Raw genomic sequence first — 22,300 nt, forward strand, 5'->3', positions numbered from 1 at the left:
GATATCTTTTCAGTTCTTTAAATATCATAAAGTGGTGTTAATATGCGGAGATTATCCTGCTGAATGAAACTTGTAAGTAACATTCCTTTGCCAGTTATTATTTTTTCTGCAATAATCCAAAATGCAATGGAAACTGTATGTGTGCATGTGTGTGTGTGTGTGTGGAAAAGGAGGGATTAAGTTCAAGAGTTGGCCGGCTCATCTAGTAAAAAGAACACCACTCACACACATCACTGCCAGATAAACAAAAACACACACTCCGTCTGTCTCTTTATTCAGTGAACAAGCCCTGTGTTGTGTGTAAACATACAGCGCGATCTGTGTTTATGTTAGCCATTAATGCTAATAGATGCGGGTGAATGCAAGCGTGTGTATGTGTAACGGCACTAATGCTACGTGAGAAATTGATTTTAAAATAACATGTGAACTTAATTTGTTACCTTTTCCAGCATGTTTAAAGAAGCTTACATTGTGATGCTGCTTAAATCAGCATCACAATGTTGTAGGCCAACCCGTTCATCAGGATATCTCCACATATTAACCACTTTAGGATTTTTAAAGAGTGAAATCTACAGAGCTAAAAAGCTAACATTATGCTATAAAGGAACTACAGCACGGTCACATGACTTCACGTCACCACCGCTAAACTAAAGGAGGCTAATGTTGGGCTATAAAGGAACTACAGCACGGTCACATGACTTCACATCTCCACCGCTAAGCTAAAGGCGGCTAATGTTGGGCTATAAAGGAACTACAGCACGGTCACATGACTTGACGTCACCACTGCTAAGCTAAAGGAGGCTAATGTTGGGCTATAAAGGAACTACATTACGGTCACATGACTTCACATCTCCACCGCTAAGCTAAAGGCGGCTAATGTTGGGCTATAAAGGAACTACAGCACGGTCACATGACTTGACGTCACCACTGCTAAGCTAAAGGAGGCTAATGTTGGGCTATAAAGGAACTACAGCATGGTCACATGACTTCACCTCTCCACCACTAAGCTAAAGGCGGCTAATGTTGGGCTATAAAGGAACTACAGCACGGTCACATGACTTCACGTCTCCACCGCTAAGCTAAAGGAGGCTAATGTTCTGCTATAAAGGAACTACAGCACGGTCACATGACTTCACGTCTCCACCGCTAAGCTAAAGGAGGCTAATGTTGGGCTATAAAGGAACTACAGCACGGTCACATGACTTCACATCACCACCGCTAAGCTAAAGGCGGCTAATGTTGGGCTATAAAGGAACTATAGCACGGTCACATGACTTCACGTCTCCACCGCTAAGCTAAAGGCGGCTAATGTTGGGCTATAAAGGAACTACAGCATGGTCACATGACTTCACCTCTCCACCGCTAAGCTAAAGGCGGCTAATGTTGGGCTATAAAGGAACTCCAGCACGGTCACATGACTTCACGTCTCCACCGCTAAGCTAAAGGAGGCTAATGTTGGGCTATAAAGGACCTACAGCACGGTCACATGACTTCACCACAGCATTTTCTCCCTCGCTGCTGTTGTTTTTCTGTTTCTCTAAGCGCTCAACATCCTTTCTCCCCTGGGAGAATGTTTGCGTGCCTTTGAACGCCCCTATATGCCATCTCACCACAACATACGATTAGTCTTCCTACACACACACACACAATATGGGAGGGCACGGACACACACATGCAGGAACATGCATCAAAGACATTAAACACACACACACTCCCACACTCTGTTTGAAGGTCTGCCCGTTGGGTCCCGGTTGCAGTGCGAGTGTGTGACTGGTTTGTTAACGGGTTTGTTCTGGAGTTGATCCACCTTTCACCATCAATCTCCTCCCCCCTTCCTCTCTTTCTTTCTCTCTTTCCTCCCCCACGTCTTCCTTCTCCTTTTTAATGAATAATTTTTCATTCTTTATAGTTTTTTAATTGACCGCCAGTCCATTCAAGTGAACCCTGTTTCCCATCTTTTATTCGTTTATTAAGATTAAATATCTGCTTTTCATTGGATTTTTTACTAGTTAAAGATAAGCGTTTATCTAACCATGTTTTTATCCAAAATATCAAGTAAAAAGCTAATAGTTGTGACTTACATTTGATTCATGGTTGTTATAATGAAGTAAATCAGAGTGGCTGCAAATGAAAAAAAAATGAATCTATTGATTATTAAGAAACATATCATTTATATTCATAAAATGCCAAAAAACGGTGGAAAATAACCGTTATATTCACATTTATTTTGTCCAAAATCATCATCAATCTGCAAATCATGCATGCTGTTTAAGTTTGACAATGGGATCAGTCAATCAATCAATCCCAATACCTTATCTGTCTTATGGAAATTGTGTTTTATGACAGTTGCTCCATTTAAGAAATACAAAAGAATTGAATAAAAATATTTCTATAAAATAAAATAGTTAAAGTTAGTCTGTGTAACTAAACAATAAAATACAAATATTTATATTGCCATGAAAAGCATATAACACAGAGGCAAACAACATCACATCACAACACTTTGGAAGCTAAAAACAAACCATTTTGGGATTTTTCTTCATATCCAAAAATATGTGTGTAGATTAAATGATAATGAAAGCAATCGTCAGCTAAAACCCATCTCTGAACAACAATTGTTCTGTTTTAATCACTCTGACTACTCGTAGTGTTGCTTTTAGTAAAACTCATTGTGCACTGGTGATGAAAGTGGAGCTAAAGCAGCTTTAGAGTCAGATACCTCCCTCAGGAGATGGTAGAGACCAAATTGGAGCTAAAAGAGATGAAAAAAGTGCTGAATGCTAATGCTAATACTTTCTTCATCTGTCAACGTATTCATAACTTGTTTCTGCTTCTGCAAACTTATCATATGGATATTTGAAAGTCTGTGTTTATGATGCATTGAACCAGAGGCTTACTGCATATTCCTCTTGTAGTGAGTCGACCGTTAGCATATACAAGCAATCAGGCATTTTTTCAGAGTTAAACCAGTCAAAAGTCCTCTGAAATATCCTTTAGGTTGTTGTTCTGTTTGACAGAGAGGAGATTAAGTGTTCAAATATGCAAATGGGTGGTTGACGTGAACTCAAATCCAAAGTGAAAAAAATAATAATTCAAAAATATATGTCCAATGACATATAATTATATTCCCTTATATGTGAATAATTCAAAACTGAATGTGTCCATTTCTAATTCTTCATATATTTTGCATATTATTCACTTTTTGGTGTGGTAGTCCTAAAATGTGTCCACCGGTGCAACGACATAAAGAATGCCATTATTTAATTCAGAGAATGTTGGACAGGTAAGATAGATAAGCACAAGGCATATTAGTTTGTCCCAATTATATTTACACATCAAACATACCCCCAACAAATTCAGAATTATGTTATTTATATACTATAAGATGTACACATAGAGACTTAACCCAAATGTCTGGTTTACATTCATTATAATTTGTATAAAACTCAAGGAATCTTCATTTCATCCTTAAAGCTGCATAGTGATGATATCATTGTTATACTATCCAACAATTTTTACATACATTTTTCATTAAAATACCTTTTCCCCTCACAATTCAATTTGTCGCACCGCAGGACATTTTGTTGCACCGTTGGACAACAGAATACTAGTATGCCTATGTTGTGTACAGTCAAATTTATTATTTTAAATTCAGTCAAAACACAGGTAAAATATATATTTTTAATTGAATTCCAGTGTTTCCTCGCTTTGTTTGTGTTTTTTTGTTAGCACGTTTATCCATATTCCGTCTTTGCACGAGGCGTTGATTCTTTCGCCTAAATGTATTTACTCTTCTTCTTTCAGCCTCAAGTTCCTTCATTAATTTCTCATTTTGTTTTTGTAGTTTCCGTAGTTCTTTGGTCATTTTAGTTTTTCTTCTTTTTTTGGGTGGATTTTGGTTTCGGGGGGACTTCTCTGGTGTGCTACACAAAACGTGTACTGGTACTGGGACAGCATTGATCACTTCATGCAGAACCGGCCTTGCCACTGAGGCTCCATTGATAACTGGCCTTGCCACTGGGGGGTCATTGATCTCTTCAAATGGCTGGTCATGATCCTGAGGTGATTGTGGCGTAAGATCAAGGACAGCATTAGTGGCTTTTTCCCTTGCCCTACATCTCCGCTTTGACTCTCTCCATTTCTCTTGTAGCTTCTTCTGTGTTGCTGGCGACACAGACTTCACGCTTTGCTGAAAGATTTTCCCGCATGCTTTCTTCTGCTGATATCTGTGGGAAAATTATGAAACCAACCATGAATATTGTGATATGATGGTGCATTAATAATGTCATGAAATGTTTTAATTCTTAGGCTAAAATAACTTGTGGTAACTGGTCAAATTTACTTTCTGCGTCTCTCTCTCAGCAAGTTCTCTTTCCTCTCAGAATCCGCATTCAGCCTCTCCCTAAACTTCCTGGACCTTTCCTTGGTGGTCATTTCAGCCTCTCTCTTTGGAAATCAAACTAGCTTTAACAAAACAGGGAAGGAAGGTTTGAGTTGTGTTGTCCTCAAATTCTGAGGTTAAGAGAAAATGCAAAAAGCTACTTAAATTAGTCATCAAAAGTAAGGAGAGGAGTAAGGAGCCAGAGAGGCAGGTTAGAAAGAAGGGAAGATGGAACAAGGGGGGGCTTGATAGAGAGGGAGTTTGGTGGGGAGAAGGGGGGGGTTGGGGAACTTGAAGATGGAGGTAGGGGGTGAGAAAGAAGGAGAAGATTTGACGGGCCATCCAAAATGCAGCCGTCCATTAACCTCCATTCATTTTTAAGACTCAGATTATATCTCTTTTGCATATTTAAACTAATTATTCAATAAAACTTGTAATACAAAAAATGTTGGTTTACATGTTTGCTTTCACTATGTTAAGTTTCATTATGATATGAGTAAAGGAAAAAAATAAGTGAAACTGACTTCATGTTGTACTATAGGACAGTGCGTTGCACCAGTGGACATTTTCAAAGTCAATGCTAGTTTGTGGCCTAGCTATATGAGAGACAATCTTCATCCTGAGTAACAGTGTTAAGGTTTACATTATTTTCAATGATCAATCAATATAAATTGCAAAAAATATTCAGATCAATACTTAAATTGCGTTGTACTAAAGGACTACCTTAAGACGACCAGTTCCAACACTGCATGGAAATAGTAATATTATGAAAATATTTGAGACAAAACTGACCTTGTGTACAGTCCATGTGCTCCAGTGATGTCTTCTGTACTTCCTGGTTCTGGAAGGACCCCTCTCAGTAATGGGGTGGTCACATTAATGTCTGTTTTATATCTACATAATGCCGTTGCTCCAGGAGGACACCAGTTTTGTGGACAAAATGTAATGTGTCATAATAACTCTACATAGGGACCTTAACACTTATAACCTCTAGATTCATTACGTAAACACTCGTATGACATGCATTCAAGTATTTTAATGTATTTAGATTAATTTCTCATTAAATTACAGACGTTTTAAGATAAGTAATTCTACCGTGGACAGTTGCACCGGTGGACAAATGGCATGTTCAAAGCAGAATATTTGCATAGTTGAAGAACAATACTCATTGTTTGCAGATGGATTAGATGTAGAAGAATGAAATGCATATAAAAAACATGAATTTTAATTAAATATTATAAAATTTTAGTTATTTTGTCACTGTGGACACAAAAATTGAGCGTCACGTCAACCACCCAAATGTGCAGGTGTGATTCCTCACAAACCCCATTTTCCTTCATGGCTTAATGTTCAGGGTATGCAAAAAGGCTATTAGGCGTTCCCTATGGAAATCTATTCATTGTGCCCGTCATACAGAAATGCATTGCTTTTCTCAAAGATCCCTTGAAGAGTTCGCTGGAGCTGATCAAACAGCCATTATATGAGGTCAGACAGAGCATTGACTGGGGCTGCGTGTTCAGGGAGAAATACTGGGGTTTCACTGAGATGATATCTGACTTGTAATAAAGGTCTAGAATCTGCAAACTGATAGCAGCAGCAACGGGAGACTTGCTGCGTCTGCTCCTGTTATCACCGGCCAGTGTTCCTGCTTCGTGATATCACGCTCACATCACGTCTAGCCCCTTCTGATAGATTTGGCTTTGAGGATTGAGATAAAAGAGGTCAGGCGGGGGGGGTTAAAACACTTTTTGCATTCCGATCTGTACAGAGTGGTGCAGTGATGACGTGTTTCTGTAGCCTGACCTGCAAGGTAGCATCGCAAGGGCTCCAGTCACCACAAGCCAATGGAGTTTTATTCCATTTGATTTTAAAATAATGCAGAAAATAGGCTCTGTGGCAAACGCGTGTTTTATGGTAGTTACACGTTTTGTTCAGCAGGATAATCTCAACACATTTTCACCATTTTAAAATTCAATCGGCAAGTAAAAGCTAACGTTATGCTATAAAGGAACTACAGCACGGTCACATGACTTCACATCACCACCGCTAAGCTAAAGGCGGCTAATGTTGGGCTATAAAGGAACTACAGCACGGTCACATGACTTCACATCACCACCGCTAAGCTAAAGGCGGCTAATGTTGGGCTATAAAGGAACTACAGCACGGTCACATGACTTCACGTCCCCACCGCTAAGCTAAAGGTGGCTAATGTTGGGCTATAAACGAACTACAGCACGGTCACATGACTTCAGGTCCCCACCGCTAAGCTAAAGGAGGCTAATGTTGGGCTATAAAGGAACTACAGCACGGTCACATGACTTCACGTCCCCACCGCTAAGCTAAAGGAGGCTAATGTTGGGCTATAAACGAACTACAGCACGGTCACATGACTTCAGGTCCCCACCGCTAAGCTAAAGGAGGCTAATGTTGGGCTATAAAGGAACTACAGCACTGTCACCTGACTTCACGTCACCACCGCTAAGCTAAAGGTGGCTAATGTTGGGCTATAAACGAACTACAGCACGGTCACATGACTTCACGTCCCCACCGCTAAGCTAAAGGCGGCTAATGTTGGGCTATAAAGGAACTACAGCACGGTCACATGACTTCACGTCACCACCGCTAAGCTAAAGGCGGCTAATGTTGGGCTATAGAGGAACTACAGCACGGTCACATGACTTCTTGTCCCCACCGCTAAGCTAAAGGCGGCTAATGTTGGGCTATAAAGGAACTACAGCACGGTCACGTGACGTCACCACCGCTAAGCTAAAGGCGGCTAATGTTGGGCTATAAACGAACTACAGCACGGTCACATGACTTCACGTACCCACCGCTAAGCTAAAGGTGGCTAATCTTGGGCTATAAACGAACTACAGCACGGTCACATGACTTCACGTGATGACGTTTTTTTTGTGTCGTAGAACAAAACGTGATTTAGAAACCATTAACTTCGACACAAAGGAAACCCGAAGTGCCAAAATGCTGACTCACTTCTAGGTTAAGGACTCATTCCTGCATGTACCCACTCATGTGTACTTTTTCAGTTCCCTCCCAGTCTTATCTCTCATCCAGCCCTATTTCTCAGCGGGCGTTATTCAAATACTCGAAAGTCTCCAGCCGATATATTTCATCTGATGCGCGCAGCTTCACAGCCGGCTCTGTGGAAGGCATATTGAATGAGTGTGAAACCTCTCGCTGAATATCAACCGCATCTGCAACCCCCCCCCCCCCCCCTCGCTGCCTCAAATCAGGTTTCAGGCAACAGAAACGAAAGGTGGCAGAAAAATCGAATCATTTTCAAATTCAATGGCTTTCATTTTCTCCTGACTGCTGTTTTATTGAAGATGGGGAATATTTTGCCTCTGTTTTATTAGTCTTCATGACGATTATCAGACCTGCATAACAGCTTCTGATTCACTATATATGTAGGTTTATTTGAAAACCACAAATTACACAAAGTATTGCTGATTTATCTGAAGACCGTTGTAACTTTTTAGTACACCACTGCGTACATTATCATTTTTACACATTTATTTTTGTTATATATTTTGCAATTTGCACATTTTTACTTTAACTTGTGTTTTTATAAATATTTGTCTTTCATTTTATTATCTATTATTGCACAATTGACTTCGAATATTCATAACATTTTATTTGATTTAATTCTAAAATCCAGTTACTGTCACAAAACCCAATTTCATAAATACCTAATATTATTATTATTATTGTTATTAATAATAATACTAATAATATTCTATTTATGATTCTGAAATGCATTTACAGAATATATTTAGATTAAATTCCAAAATAATGCCACATATTTCCAGGTGTAATCACAATATTAATTTTAAAAAAACACAAGATAAAAGAGGAAAGTAAGTTTAAAAAAAAATCCGGTTGTGAGGGAATATTTTATTTATGTTCGGTGTAATGAAGTGTCCCTAAATTTCCTTAAATTACAATACAGAGAGTCATGGAAATGAATAGATTTTTAGGTGGAAAAGTGTCTTATAATCATCCACTGAGACCTGATTTGTTTGTTTGTACTAATTAGATATAGGCATTTTAAATATCTAAGCTCTAACAACTTGTTATTCACATTTAAGCCGAAGAATATGCCATTTTTTACGATGCATATCTGTTCAGTGTGCTAATGTGTGAACAAGCAGCTTCTCCTCTCCCATCAACACCTGACAGTGAAGCCATTCATCCTGCTCCCTCCTGGGGAGGAGGACAGGTGCGGGGATGACACCAGCACGGCAGCAGACATGGTGTAATGCACCCTCTGCTCGGTTTCACACGGGACAGAGTGCATTATGGGAGAAAGAGTGGCATTGTGCGGGTGAGACCGCAGTGCCACCTGATGCCAGCTTAGGGCGAGTCGGGGAAGACATTAACAAAAGATGGTGATTGAAGAGGTGAGGGACTCAGGAGGAGGAGGAAATATTGCCACCTGATTCTCAAAATCTTTCACTTTAGAAGTGTCGTAGCACTGCAGCTTTTTATGACTGACATCGCTGAGCATGTTGAGTAACTGAGAGCCTGATTTCACAGCCTGACATCGGCCTGTTTAAAAGCAGAAGCCTGTGACTATGAAGAGGAGTCATCGTGTCCATATGACTCGGCTCCTCTTCATCTTCCACCCTCTGTCTCTCTGTTCGTACTATAGCAGAAATACCCCTTCATTTTATTTTTACCGCAGGTGGGTGTTGTGATTTTCAGAGTATGTAGTGCACCTACGGCGGTGCTCACTCTCCCCATAGCTCCCTGTGTTCTGTGTGTGTGTTCGAAGAGGAGGAATGTTTGTAGCTCAGCCTGCAGGCGGAAAAAAGTCAAGTTGCAGTTTTGCATCTTCATGGAAATGACTTCTTTAGATCATTAGCTGCTCTAAACTCTTAAAGGGGCCCTGTTTAAAGAGTCCTCTCCTGCTGATGTTCAGGTGTATATCAGTATGTAGTGTCTCTACTTTAAAGAGTCCTCTCCTGCTGATGTTCAGGTGTATATCAGTATGTAGTGTCTCTACTTTAAAGAGTCCTCTCCTGCTGATGTTCAGTTGTATATCAGTATGTAGCGTCTCTACTTTAAAGAGTCCTCTCCTGCTGATGTTCAGGTGTATATCAGTATGTAGCGTCTCTACTTTAAAGAGTCCTCTCCTGCTGATGTTCAGGTGTATATCAGTATGTAGAGTCTCTACTTTAAAGAGTCCTCTCCTGCTGATGTTCAGGTGTATATCAGTATGTAGTGTCTCTACTTTAAAGAGTCCTCTCCTGTTGATGTTCAGGTGTATATCAGTATGTAGAGTCTCTACTTTAAAGAGTCCTCTCCTGCTGATGTTCAGGTGTATATCAGTATGTAGAGTCTCTACTTTAAAGAGTCCTCTCCTGCTGATGTTCAGGTGTATATCAGTATGTAGTGTCTCTACTTTAAAGAGTCCTCTCCTGCTGATGTTCAGGTGTATCTCAGTATGTAGAGTCTCTACTTTAAAGAGTCCTCTCCTGCTGATGTTCAGGTGTATATCAGTATGTAGTGTCTCTACTTTAAAGAGTCCTCTCCTGCTGATGTTCAGGTGTATATCAGTATGTAGTGTCTCTACTTTAAAGAGTCCTCTCCTGCTGATGTTCAGGTGTATATCAGTATGTAGTGTCTCTACTTTAAAGAGTCCTCTCCTGCTGATGTTCAGGTGTATATCAGTATGTAGAGTCTCTACTTTAAAGAGTCCTCTCCTGCTGATGTTCAGGTGTATATCAGTATGCAGTGTCTCTTTATTTTTCTCATACTGCCTGTGTTGCAGCTCCTCTTTCTCCCTCTGTCTGGAACCAGAGCCCAGTCTGCTCTGATTGGTCAGCTGGCCGGCTCTGTTGTGATGTATTCCTTGTGAGATGCTGACCGGGCCTTTTTGCACGCTTGATTGAGTTTGAAACTGTTGCACCCCCACTCCTTTTGCTCCTCTATATTTATATTAAAGCTGGATTGATGCATCTTATTTTTAGCTCCCCCTTCCCTTCTCTTTCACCCCTTCATCCCTCCCCTCAGTGCCGCTTCAGTGTTGAGAGCTCACACACGCGGTCTTGACTCCCACAACCTTGGAAACTCCTTGCTGATGATGCAGTGTTTCTGTATTGAATTCACACACACACACACACACACCACACACACACACACACACACACACACACACACACACACACACACACACACACTCTGATATGAATGTGGACATTGGTCTGCATTGTGTTTGGCATGGACTGATAGAGATACCCACTGTTAATATCTAACTGTTTTTTCACCTGAGCAGCGATTTCTGCTCCGCACACAGAGATTAACCCGCCGCACATTCCAGACCACGATCCAGACCTGGATGAGATAATGTCACCGAAACATAGACTTGGCCTGTAGAGAGTCCAGGTTCTCTTTGGTTTGAGTTTGTTGAACACAAACTTGGCTTTAAAACTGATTGAACATCAATCTGCTCTCGGACTCAAAAATATTATGGAACAGTTTGAGTTTCTTAAAAAGGTTTGTTTCGCCTGTTTTCAAAGATCTCCTTCAAGTAAATAGCTCAGCGCTTGTCTACACAATATATAAGTAATCTTACTGTAAATAATCAGGTTTCATTTCCACCAAATTGTCGGCGACTTTATGAGAAATATATCTCACACAGTCTGATCACACTGGAGGTACACTGAGATTTGGAGAAAAAAAGCTTTAAAAGATTGGATTGAGATAGAGGTAAACAATGCAAGTATCAGACACACACACACACACACACACACACACACACACCCTGTGAACTCGATTAAATTAGACCTGTGTACTTCCTCTGCTAGCATCCTGGGTCTGATAGTGGCAGGGAATTGGACCCATAGAGCTTTAAATATTTGCCTGTTGCTCAAAGAGATAATATTATTCTCAGGTTGTTTCATTGATCGTCTCTCTCACACACACACACACACACACACACACACACACACACACACACACACACACACACACACACAGGCGAAAACAAAGGTTCATTCATTACATATTCTGTAGCTGTCCACAGTGAATCATTTCATATTTTGCTTGGTAAAATATTATGTTTGCATACGTGGCTATGCCTTCAAAAAAACCTGCGATCACCTATTTAAATTCTACTCCATGCTTAGAGAAACACACACACACACACACACACACACACACACACTGTATCAGCTATCGGTGTAGGTAGCTGTGTCCTGTGTGAAGGTCTGGCTGAATCAAAGCAGATTGATTAAATCAGGCAGTGAGGTGTGTGTGCACCTTAGACAGTGACACCCACTTGCTTTAAGATAGATGGGCACGATTAACCTTAAATTGAACACACACACACACACACACACACACACACACACACTGAAATCCCTCACTCTTGTGTCTCTCTTCTCTGGTTGAAGTGTACTTAAAAAGAGATCCCCCTCCCTGGGGTCATGATGCAGTGCAGTCAGAGCCGCTGGTGCTGCAGGGGCACATGTTTAATACATCCAGAGAACAATCGAAGAGACACAGTAGGTTGTTTCAAAGCCAGAAGTTATTCATCACATCCAGGCAGGGGAGCAGGCCGAGGCTGAACAGATTCAGCCTCTCAGCTCCTGGTGGCGAAGTTGTCATAAGTTTTGATGTTTTGAAAGAAAACGTGGCATTTACCCATTAGGCCATGGACCCTATGTCTGGCCATAAGTCTGTTTTATCTTTAACATCAAGAAAAAACCCAAATAAAATGAAGGCTTTCAAGCAGTCACTACCCATAAAGAAGTTACGTATACCTGCAGTCTTCCAAATGGCCAGCAGGGGCGACTCCATTGGTTGGGAAAACAAGTCAGATTGAATAGAAGTCATGAGAAAATGATCCATCTCCTCCCATGATTTATTACCTCAATAACAATGTTTATATTTTAATGTTCAAGTCTTTTACGAAACGTATTGAAAAGGAGCTAAAAGTTCTCCAGGCTACATGACTGTTAGCATGCTTGTTAGCGTAGTTGCTAACGGGGAAAAAGGGAAAATTTAATTCAAGATGTGTGTTTTTCCTTGTAAGACCATAAAGCTATGTTGACCAATGTGTACTTTAACAGAATAAATAAAATAGAGGTTGATGTTTCAACAATGCTAATAGGCTACGTTAGCTTCTTGAGCTTTTCGGATCAATGGTCAGCACTTCCATGACGGTTTGCTTTTTGTCAATGACTAATTTTTTGTGTCAAATCTCATTTTAGTCACCATAGCAGGACCATAAACATCCCACCTGTTTTACTTCACACAGGTTGACAGTATGGCTCTTAATTTCAGTGTTTATTATGTCATCATTTGAGTCAGAAACGTAAGAACAGGTGACTGCTCCTTGTTTCTGTGTTTGGTTATGATTATTGTTTTAGTTCCTGAAGCCCCAGATTATAACTAAAAGAGTTTTAAAGTCTCACCTACCTGCACACTCACGTATGTCAAGGACATGTGTGCACCCGTATCTTCTTATGCAAGCACGCAGATAGCATCGTGGTTTTACTGTTTCGTGACAAGATAACTTAAGTTTACAGTAAACCCACGAAAAGAACAAGAAGGATTTTCTTTCTCAAGACTTTTATTAAAGACTGAGCTCTGGGGGTTTCTGTGTGTGGCACACTGTGGACAAAAAGTTTCCTTTGGATCAGTGGACTAGCAGCAGGGATTTTGACAGGACTCCCAATGTGTTGTGTGTTTGTGTGTGTGTGTGTGTGTGTGCATGTTCTAGTTAAAAGCAGCAGGAGTGAAGGTTCATCCACGGAGTAGAGCCTGAACAAACACTCTTCTCACTGTGCACTGAAACATGAAGTATTATGGAGATGAGATTCCTCTTTCCTCTGGGTGTAGCCCACAAGAGCTGAGATCCATGAATGAAACTTCCTCAGGTGTCTGTGTCATTATGGGAATTCAATCCAGTGAATCGGTCCTCAATTTTGGCCCAATATACAATATCTTAACAATCATTAGATGTACTGGGATTAGGATCGCTAGAGGATGAATCCTGCCGACTGTGGCTACCCCCTAACCTCTCCTCTAGTTCTAATCTGAAAGCCTTTTATTTTTCCCAAACCAGGATGACTTATATTATAACGATAGGAAAATAAAACATGCATTAATAAAATAGTAGATCGACAATGTAAGGGATTTGTAATAGCAACTTTTGGATGCATTGACACAACGTTCGATAGACTATACTAATGGTGCACAGAGGATGAGTTTCTTTATACCCTAACTTTTTGTCTCGCGCCCCCAGCCAGCATGAGATATTTCAACATCGTCAAATTGGGTTGGAACTAGATTCGGTACGGATACTAACTGTTCCCTTGGGATGTGTCCTGATAACTTTGGTGATTCCCAGACTAAGCAGGTTAACACATGTTTGGAAACCTCACATTTCCCTCGAGATGAATTGTAATAAGTTTGGTGATCCTCTGACTTTTTTAGATTTAGCTTGGCAGTTCTCAGTGTTGCCTTTAATCAGTTTTACGACACAATGTGGATGCACTTAGAATTTCCTGCAGCATGATGTTTGCTGTGTCATTCATTTGCATGGCTAAATAACCATTAGATAACTGAGGGCAGGAGCTCGGTGCACTCGTATCAATTACTGTTTATCAGTGAGCTCACAGTCCAAGAATATTGGTAGCTATCAACGGCTCAAAGCCTTCTAAAAAAACACATTTCCATACATTTGTTTTGCATTTATCGTCCGTGTTGGGACATTGGTTGAATGGTATTTTCCTGAGGTCATTGCACATGCATGCGGTGTCAGCCCTCCTCTCTCTCCCTCTCTCTCTGTTGCATAACCACAGTTGTCCTGCCGTACTCCACGACAGAAGACAGCTGCTGCACTGTGACCTCTCGCTACAATATAGGTGACCTGAGAGTCTGATGTGGGTTCAGTTCAGTCACGTTTCCCCCCCAGCTGAAGGGACAGACCTCTGCAGACATAGTGTCTCAAAGCACACTTTTAACCGACATGTTTTGGAAGACGGATCCCTCATTTGTCAGCATCGAGCCTTTCATTCCTGGAAATATTTCACCTTAATTACCTCAGGCAGTTCGATCACTGCCTCAGATGTCACGCGTTTGCCTTTGATTGGACTAACTCATTATTTATGGAGAATATTGGGCAACATTAGATCACTATTTCCACCAAAGTGAGACTTCTAATTTAGAAGGGCACATTCATTCATTCACACCTGTGGATTTGAAGCAGTACATTGCAGAGGACCTAAAAGGAATTAAATACTGAGCATTTATTTGTGAAGTAAACTGAGTTTGACCATTTCCACAGGGTTGTTGTCTGTTTGGCAACAAGAATATCTTCAGTGTTCGATGGCTTCATTTTGTACAGACACTTATGGTCCGCAGATGATATCTTCTAATGACTGTGATAGTTTGAATTTTCCACAAATTCCAGGCAGCAGTTCAAATGTTCTCTTCTCTATTTGGCACAACATGTTGGTGCAGACACAGAGGACGCATCCTATGATCCACTGAATTGTGTTCCTTTTTAATTATTTTAATAAATATACCTTCCTTAATTCACATTGATAAAATGTTCAACTCTAATTTCCATTTAGCAAAAATCTAAAGAAAAATTTATCAGATTTTTGTATTTTTCCTAATAATGAATCAAATTCAATTACTCAGCAAACTGATGGTTGTTTAATGACATATATAACCCTTTAGCTGGTACAGTTTTTAGAGGTTTCCTGCATGTGAAGATATTCAGAGAAGTTTCATCATAATTTAAACAGCAATTGTCCGACTGGTGGACCGGTTCTGTTGGGAAGCTTCAAACATTTCCCTTACAGGCTCCAACGCTTATTTCTATTGCTGCAATTTAGAGCGGGCTGCAGAACCACGGTGTTGGCAAAGGGAAAGTGTTTTGTTGTTTCCTCACTCAGCTCTGAGTAAAGAGTGTAATTCTATCAAGTTTCAAAGAAGATGCTGTCGTGCACTTGTGTTTTTTTTATGTTTCTTTTTAATATCCTCTCCTCTTCTCGGGATTCATTGACGTGATTGGTCAGCTAAGTGGATTTACCAAAGCACCACAGTGGAGCGTTTCCATTGTCAGTCGTGCGAGGGCTTCATCTCAGTGGGTTATCTGGTAGATTGCGGGCCGCCCGGGGGCATTTCCAAAATGCTTTCCATGCGGCCGTGCTGCACTGTGCCAGATTAATATATGCAGATTGGTTCAGTGGTGAAGCAGAGATTAGATTGGTCTTCCCCTGACTTGCGTGGCTCTTACTGCACAAACCCTGCTCTTATTGCCTGCTTCAGTGTTAGATTAGTTCACATCACTGACACACATCTAATATATCTGCCCCAGCAACTCCTCCCCCCCACCACTCTCATCCTCCACTTCTTCCTCTTTGCTTTTATTACAACACTTGTGCTAAATGCTTCCTTTGTCCCCCCGTTGTTTGTGTGAGAGAGTAAATTAGATTTAACTGATTCCATCTCGCGTGTGCGTGTGTGTGTGTGTGTGTGTGTGTGTGTGTGTGTGTGTGTGTGTGTGTGTGTGTGTGTGTGTGACGATGCTAGTCATCTGAACAATCCTCTTTATTTTGATTTCAATTAACCATTTCCTTATTAAGTAACTCCTATGAGACCCTCATTTATTACCCATATTGTTTCATTCTCTTTTTTCTTTTGTCATGTTTTTGCTCATTCTTCTATTCTTTAGTCTTTGATCTCCTAATTTTCCATCTTCTCCTTCTAGCTCTTCTACATGTTCTTCTCCGTCCTCTTTTTGCTCTTGTGTCCCAACTTCTCATACTTCTATTTCCTACTTTAGTAAACATTACAATCTATTGTACATGTTTTAATAACTGATACAGTGCAGTGAATAAATACCTGCATATCAAAACAATACAAGTCATTTTATATCCTAAAAAAACACTTACACACACACACACACACACACACACACACACACACACACACACACACACACACACACACACACACACACAGGGTTTTAATAAGCAAAGTGTAAGGCTTTAATTTTTCAAAGGTGTAGTGAAGGGTGAGTAGATGGTGTGCAATGCAGTGGTCGGCTGATGGCTGCAGGTTTCTGTGTGAGACAGAAACACACACACACACACACACACACACACACACACACACACAGGTTGATTGGATACTGTGGCAGGCATCCTTCATTCCATTACAGATATTGACACAAAACTGTCCCATCGGCACTTATCTTTCCTCCTCCTCCTCGTCCTCCTCCTCCTCCTCCTCCTCCTCCTCAGCCTCTTCATCTTCTCCCTCTAAAGTGTGTATGTGTGTGTGTGTGTGTGTGTGTGTGTGTGTGTGTGTGTCAGACTCTTTGAAACTTTCTTATTGTATGTTTCCTCCTGTCACCCGGGTCTCTCTCTGACTCTCTCACGTCCTCTCTGTTTTCTCACCCCCTCCCTCCCCCTCTGTGGAGGTCTGCTGATGTTATGACTCTCATATTTCTCCCTCTCTCGTATTGTTTTCTCATGCTCTCTCCACCTCACACCACTTGTTCGATCACATTTTTCTTCTTCCTCAAATGGACTCACTGTTCCTCTGCCTCTCTTTCTCCCCCTCCTTCTTTCTCTCCTTTTTTTTTTTGCGTTACACTCTTACTCCTGTCACTTTCTCAGGCCAGCTATTGTCACAGCTGTGTGTGTGTGTGTGTGTGTGTGTGTGTGTGTGTGTGTGTGTGTGTGTGTGTGTGTGTGTGTGTGACACTTTCCTTCAGTGCCATGCCGGTGCCTTCCCACATATGAGAGGCAGAGAGAGGGAGGGAGACGGAGACACTGGGAGTTATTGTGCACAAATGTCTTTTCTCTCGCTCCTTTCCTCCCCCAGTCTCCCCCGTTCTCTCACTGGGACTCTATTGTCTGATCTGTTACTGTAAGCCTCACTTCATCAGCACCGTTGTTTGAAAATGAGAAAGGAGCGTCTCTCACGCTGCAGGACTGATGTTGTTGTGATGAGTGTGCTGCTCAGTGGTGTTCACCTGGCAGCTGATCATTATTGTCCTCCTTTAAAACCTAACATTCAAAGCAGCTTTGGTGCAACAGGAAGCACTTAACAGAGCGATATGAACCCACTGTTTTCCGGCTGCTGTTGATGGTGTAAATAGTTGTATTACCTTGTTTATAAAGCATTCATTGTAATCTTAAAAGAACCGCACTGTCTGCTGATCCGTCTCACATCATAAGGGAAGTGGAAAATAAAAAATGGCCGTGAGAAGATTTCTTTGTTTTCTTCATTTCTTTTCCAATTCCTCTTATTATTTATCCCCTTCAGTTTCTGTCATCTCCTTGTAATTCTCCCTGTTCTTTTCACCTAATTTCCTCCTCCTCCTCCTCCTCCTCCTCCATCTTTTCCTTCTTGTTGTACTACCTTGTAAAACAGCCTTAATTGCAATCCTAAAATACGTCATATCGGCCAAAAATGAATCCCGCTGTCCGCGTTATCTACTGATCAGTTTCACACCAAAAGAGAAGATGAAAAATCTGAGAAATGGCGTTGAGATGATTTCTGTGGCCCTTATTAATTAGATAGTCGGACAGTGTTAGTCTAAGTTCAATTTGGCACGCCAAGCTAAAACTAGTGGAAAATGAATCTATGGGTGGGTTAAATATGCAGGGTAATGGGCAACTGATCAAACTATATCTAAAACAATCCAATGATTAATTAATTGGTACGTTGATACAAAATAATTGACATTTTGCTTTTGCAATCTCAGAGCAACACATGGTCCGGTTTCAGCTCTGCCAATATCAGATTTTACGCCTCTGTCTATTCAAAACCATTCTGTACTGATTATCTAGGAGAAAATCAACTATTTTTAAGGGCTCAAGGAAGCTTGAAGGTGGGGACGTTTCATTACTTGTTGACAAATTATGAAGGAAAGATTAGTTGATTAATTTGAAAGAGAATCGCTGGTATCAAAGCACTCTCCGACCTCCAAATACTCTCCTCTCAAAACACATCTAATAGCACTTTGGCAGGTGTTAGGCCCAACAACATCTGGGTATGCAAAACATATACTGTACGATACACCAGACTTTACTTCATGCAATATGTTGTTTCTGAGATCCTTAATGACTTTCCTCTATGGGTTCATCAGTGCAGAAATAGCAGGAGCTTTTTAAACAGATGACAGATGTTCATAGTTAAGCTGCTCAATATACAGTAGCACCCTTTTCTAAAACCCCCAAGCTTTACATAACGGCCTCAGCGAGGGGAGTGAGTTTCTCTCCCGTTTTATTTTTACTCTCCTGATGTGTCTCAGAGCTCAGTGTGGTCTGAGTCACAGCTCGGTGCCGTCAGCCGTATCACCTGAACAAGTCCCGTAATGGGAATCTGTCCAGCAGAACGGCTGCTCTGTGACACCCTGAGCTGTGGTTCAGAGGGGCATCAGATGGAGGAAAGAAAACATGCAGCTTCACGGCAATATTTGCTCTGAAACGTGCTTCAAGTAATGGATCACAGTTATTGAATTACATGCTTTTGTTGTTCTTTCGTTATCGGATTCCTGGTGTGTGTGTGGTGTGAAAGGTCCAGCTTTAAGGAGGGATTTTGTGGATTAATTGATGCGTTTTTAATGAAAACATTCAATAAATGTAGATTCAGCCTCTAAATATATTGAGATATCCTATTTTTCTGTATTCTTTTGAACCTTTTAAGTGAAATATCGTTGGGTTTTAGACGAAAGACAGACATTTAAAGACTTTACCTTGGGCTATGAGGAGCTGGGATGAACATTTTTCACTATTTTTTGACATTTTATAGATCGAATGATTAATCTAGATAAAAAAGAATTGTTGCAAACCTATTAATCCTACATCTTATATCGATAAGGCTTACACATCCAGTAAATGCTATATTTCCATTCATTTAGCTTTATGTTTTCCGCCTCCTGTTAGTCCAATTGTCATTGTGTTTGAGCTCAGCTTTGGTCTCCACCTTCTCTTGGAGAAGTTTCTAATCTGTAAACGAGCCACAATGTTTACCAGCTAACGCTAACTTAGCCTTCCTGTGTATCAGTGCTATACACATAGCGTACAGCGGGGCTTTTAGAGCTTTTTTACTTAAAACAACCGCCTGAAAACCCCTCAAATAACCTGGAGATCGCACACCTCGGTCAAAGGTGCACTCACTTGTTCATTGGATGGTTTCATTTTGTTAATTTAATTCTTCTGACTTTGCAATGTTCATGAACTTTAAGTCTAAAACAACATGGACACTACCAAGAAGCTGTATGTCATTATTCAGAAGTTTTGACAACAACTCGATACCTGCTTCAAAGTTGTGGCTCCGCAGCACAAATATAACGTGAGTGAAAAGGAAACCTCATTTGTGTTTCCGCCCTCTGATTCAGATCCAATCCATACATTTAATGAGTGCTTCCTCTGCCCGTGATACATCCTATTCGTAGTCTCATGAAATCAGAGAGTCGTTTCTTTCTGTAATCCTGCAGACTGCTATAAACATCTCGTCCTCGGCGGAGTACTGAGCTGAACGATGGTAAATCAAGAAGCTAAGAGTAACTGCATCAATACCAGCGACTCCTTCTCCATCACATGCATCTGTTGTTAAATAAGAAACTCCTGGCGTCAGAGTTATGCAGCGGACTCAGACACGGATCAATATTTGTGTTGTGATTCAGACGGCGTGTGGCTTCAAACCTTGGAAGGAGAGAAGCGGAGTGTTTGGAAAGAGCAGGGCAGTGATGTGCCAGCAGAGCTGAATGAGCCCGAGTAAATATGGGTTTTCTTAATGAGGCGACAGGAGAATGCACCTGCTGCTCCAAACACACACACATACACACACACACACACACACACACACACACACACACACACACACACACACACACACACACAGTCCACAGGTGAATACCAGTGTGCCGTGTCTGTGGCTTCACTTGTGGCGTTGGTCAGGACGTGGTGATAATACCAATGTGCAGCTGCCAGCCCGCCATTGGAACTGGTTACTGGAGCGAGAGAACGAGGCGGCAATGGAAAGAGAGAGGGAGAGAAGGGGGGAGAAAAAGGGGGAGATTCATGCCAGCACTGTAGTATGGCATCAGTGCTTTTCTGTCTGCACGCAACTGATATAGAGGAGGGAGAAGTCACAGTCTGTCCTCTGGGGGATTGTTGCTTATGGAATGAATAATACAACAGGAACTCTGGAGCACAATTATTAATACATGTTTACGTATATTGCTAAAGCTAGAGTAGAAATAAAGATATGGTTTTACAGAATAGAGGGCTATATCTGTCAGAAGTTAGCTTCTCCCTGATTCCCTCCATTAAAAGCAATGGGGTTTTTCAGTTGGTTTTGACCGTTGCTTATCTCTGTAGCTATAATAATATGGATGATCTCCAAACACTTTTGTAAGCTCAAAATCAAATGGACAGATGTAAAAAGCAACACTCATTATTACACACATTTATATTTGAGTTTTATATGTCTTTTAAAAAATGGATCTTGAGTCTGTTCAATTATAAAGGAACTACAGCACGGTCACAGTAGATTCAACCCTATTGTCACTGTGCAAGTACAGGTACAAGCCAATGAAATGCTGTCTCTGCATTTGACCCATCCTAGTGTTTTGGTTTTTTTTGGAGCTGGCATATGTACGGCGCCCGGGGAGCAGTGTAGAGAACAGTGCCTTGCTCAGGGACACCACGGTTGCACTTGGTCCATCGGGGACTGGAACTGGTGACCTTCCAGTTCCCAGGCCAAGTCCCTATGGACTTTGCCACCCCCGCCACATGACGTCACGTCTAAGCTAAAGGCGGCTAATGTTGGGCGTGATGACGTGTTATTCGTCTCATTGAGACGCTCCCCAGTGGGGCGTTTACTGACGTATTTCAGCTTGTGTGAACCACAGACCTTATTTCAGGATAAAACCACATTCAGAAAACCCTTGACTTCCAGACTATCAAACAGGAAGTGGTAAAATACTCCCTTAATTCAGGGTTTAGGACTCATTTCCGCTCCCCTCAATTGTGTTTTTAAAATCGAAATATAAATATAGGCTATTGCAATATTAAAATAGCTGGAGGCGCAATAACCCTCGAGCATATCCTTAATTTTAGTTTGGAACAGATTACCTTAAATCTCTTCATGATCATTATTTATATTTCTTTCGTGTGTGTGTGTGTGTGTGTGTGTGTGTGTGTGTGTGTGTGTGTGTGTGTGTGTGTGTGTGTGTGTGTGTGTGTGTGTGTGTGTGTGTGTGTGTGTGTGTGTGTGTGTGTGTGTGTGTGTGTGTGTGTGTGTGTGTGTGTGTGTGTGTGTGTGTGTGTGTGTGTGTGTGTGTGTGTGTGTGTGTGTGTGTGTGTGTGTGTGTGTGTGTGGTAATGGTCTTCCCTTTCCCTATGTCATGGGACATGTGTGGGGGCTCTGTCATTAATCACCAGCCACCCCCCCGATGCTCACAGCTGCACTCTTTCATTCCTCTCCTCTTCCTCACATCGTTTCTCCTCCTCCTCCCGTATGCCGGGTTGACATCTACATTCAGCTCACATTGTGGAATGGATTCTGCCTCTGTTGCCCCCCCCCCCCCCCCCCCCCCCCCACCCCCCTTTCTGCTTTCTTTATTTCGTCACCTTTCTTTGCTTATTTTCCCCGAACACCTCCTGCCTCTTCTTCCTCTGTCAGCCGTCCATCCATCCCACCTTCCTTTCAGCCGAGTGTTTGTCCGGCTCTGGGTCAGTGTCGGGGGGGGGGGCCCTTGGGGGTTGGCATGGCAGCCTGGCACGAGCACACAAGACTCCCTATTACCCCCCCGGCATGGCCCGCGGGAGGGTTGGGAAATCTTTATTTACTGTACATCGCCCCACATCTCCTTTCTCCTCGTCTCCGTGCCCTTTGGTCCTCCACTTTACGTAACTC

At 41.5% G+C, this 22,300-nt stretch overlaps 1 protein-coding gene and 1 long non-coding RNA gene across 2 annotated transcripts in view; one reads left to right on the forward strand and one right to left on the reverse strand.

Moving 5' to 3' along the window:
- Positions 1-22,300, forward strand: part of clcn2c (chloride channel 2c) — a 141,275-nt gene that overhangs the window by 14,251 nt on the left and 104,724 nt on the right.
- LOC134879812 (uncharacterized) lies at positions 3,622-5,366 on the reverse strand. Its single transcript, XR_010167874.1, has 3 exons — positions 5,174-5,366; positions 4,343-4,464; positions 3,622-4,226 (listed from the first exon to the last, which is right to left on the reverse strand). It is a non-coding gene; the product is annotated as an uncharacterized LOC134879812 (long non-coding RNA).

The sequence above is a fragment of the Eleginops maclovinus genome, chromosome 18 (assembly GCF_036324505.1).
Source record: "Eleginops maclovinus isolate JMC-PN-2008 ecotype Puerto Natales chromosome 18, JC_Emac_rtc_rv5, whole genome shotgun sequence".
In the NCBI taxonomy this organism is placed as follows: domain Eukaryota; kingdom Metazoa; phylum Chordata; class Actinopteri; order Perciformes; family Eleginopidae; genus Eleginops; species Eleginops maclovinus.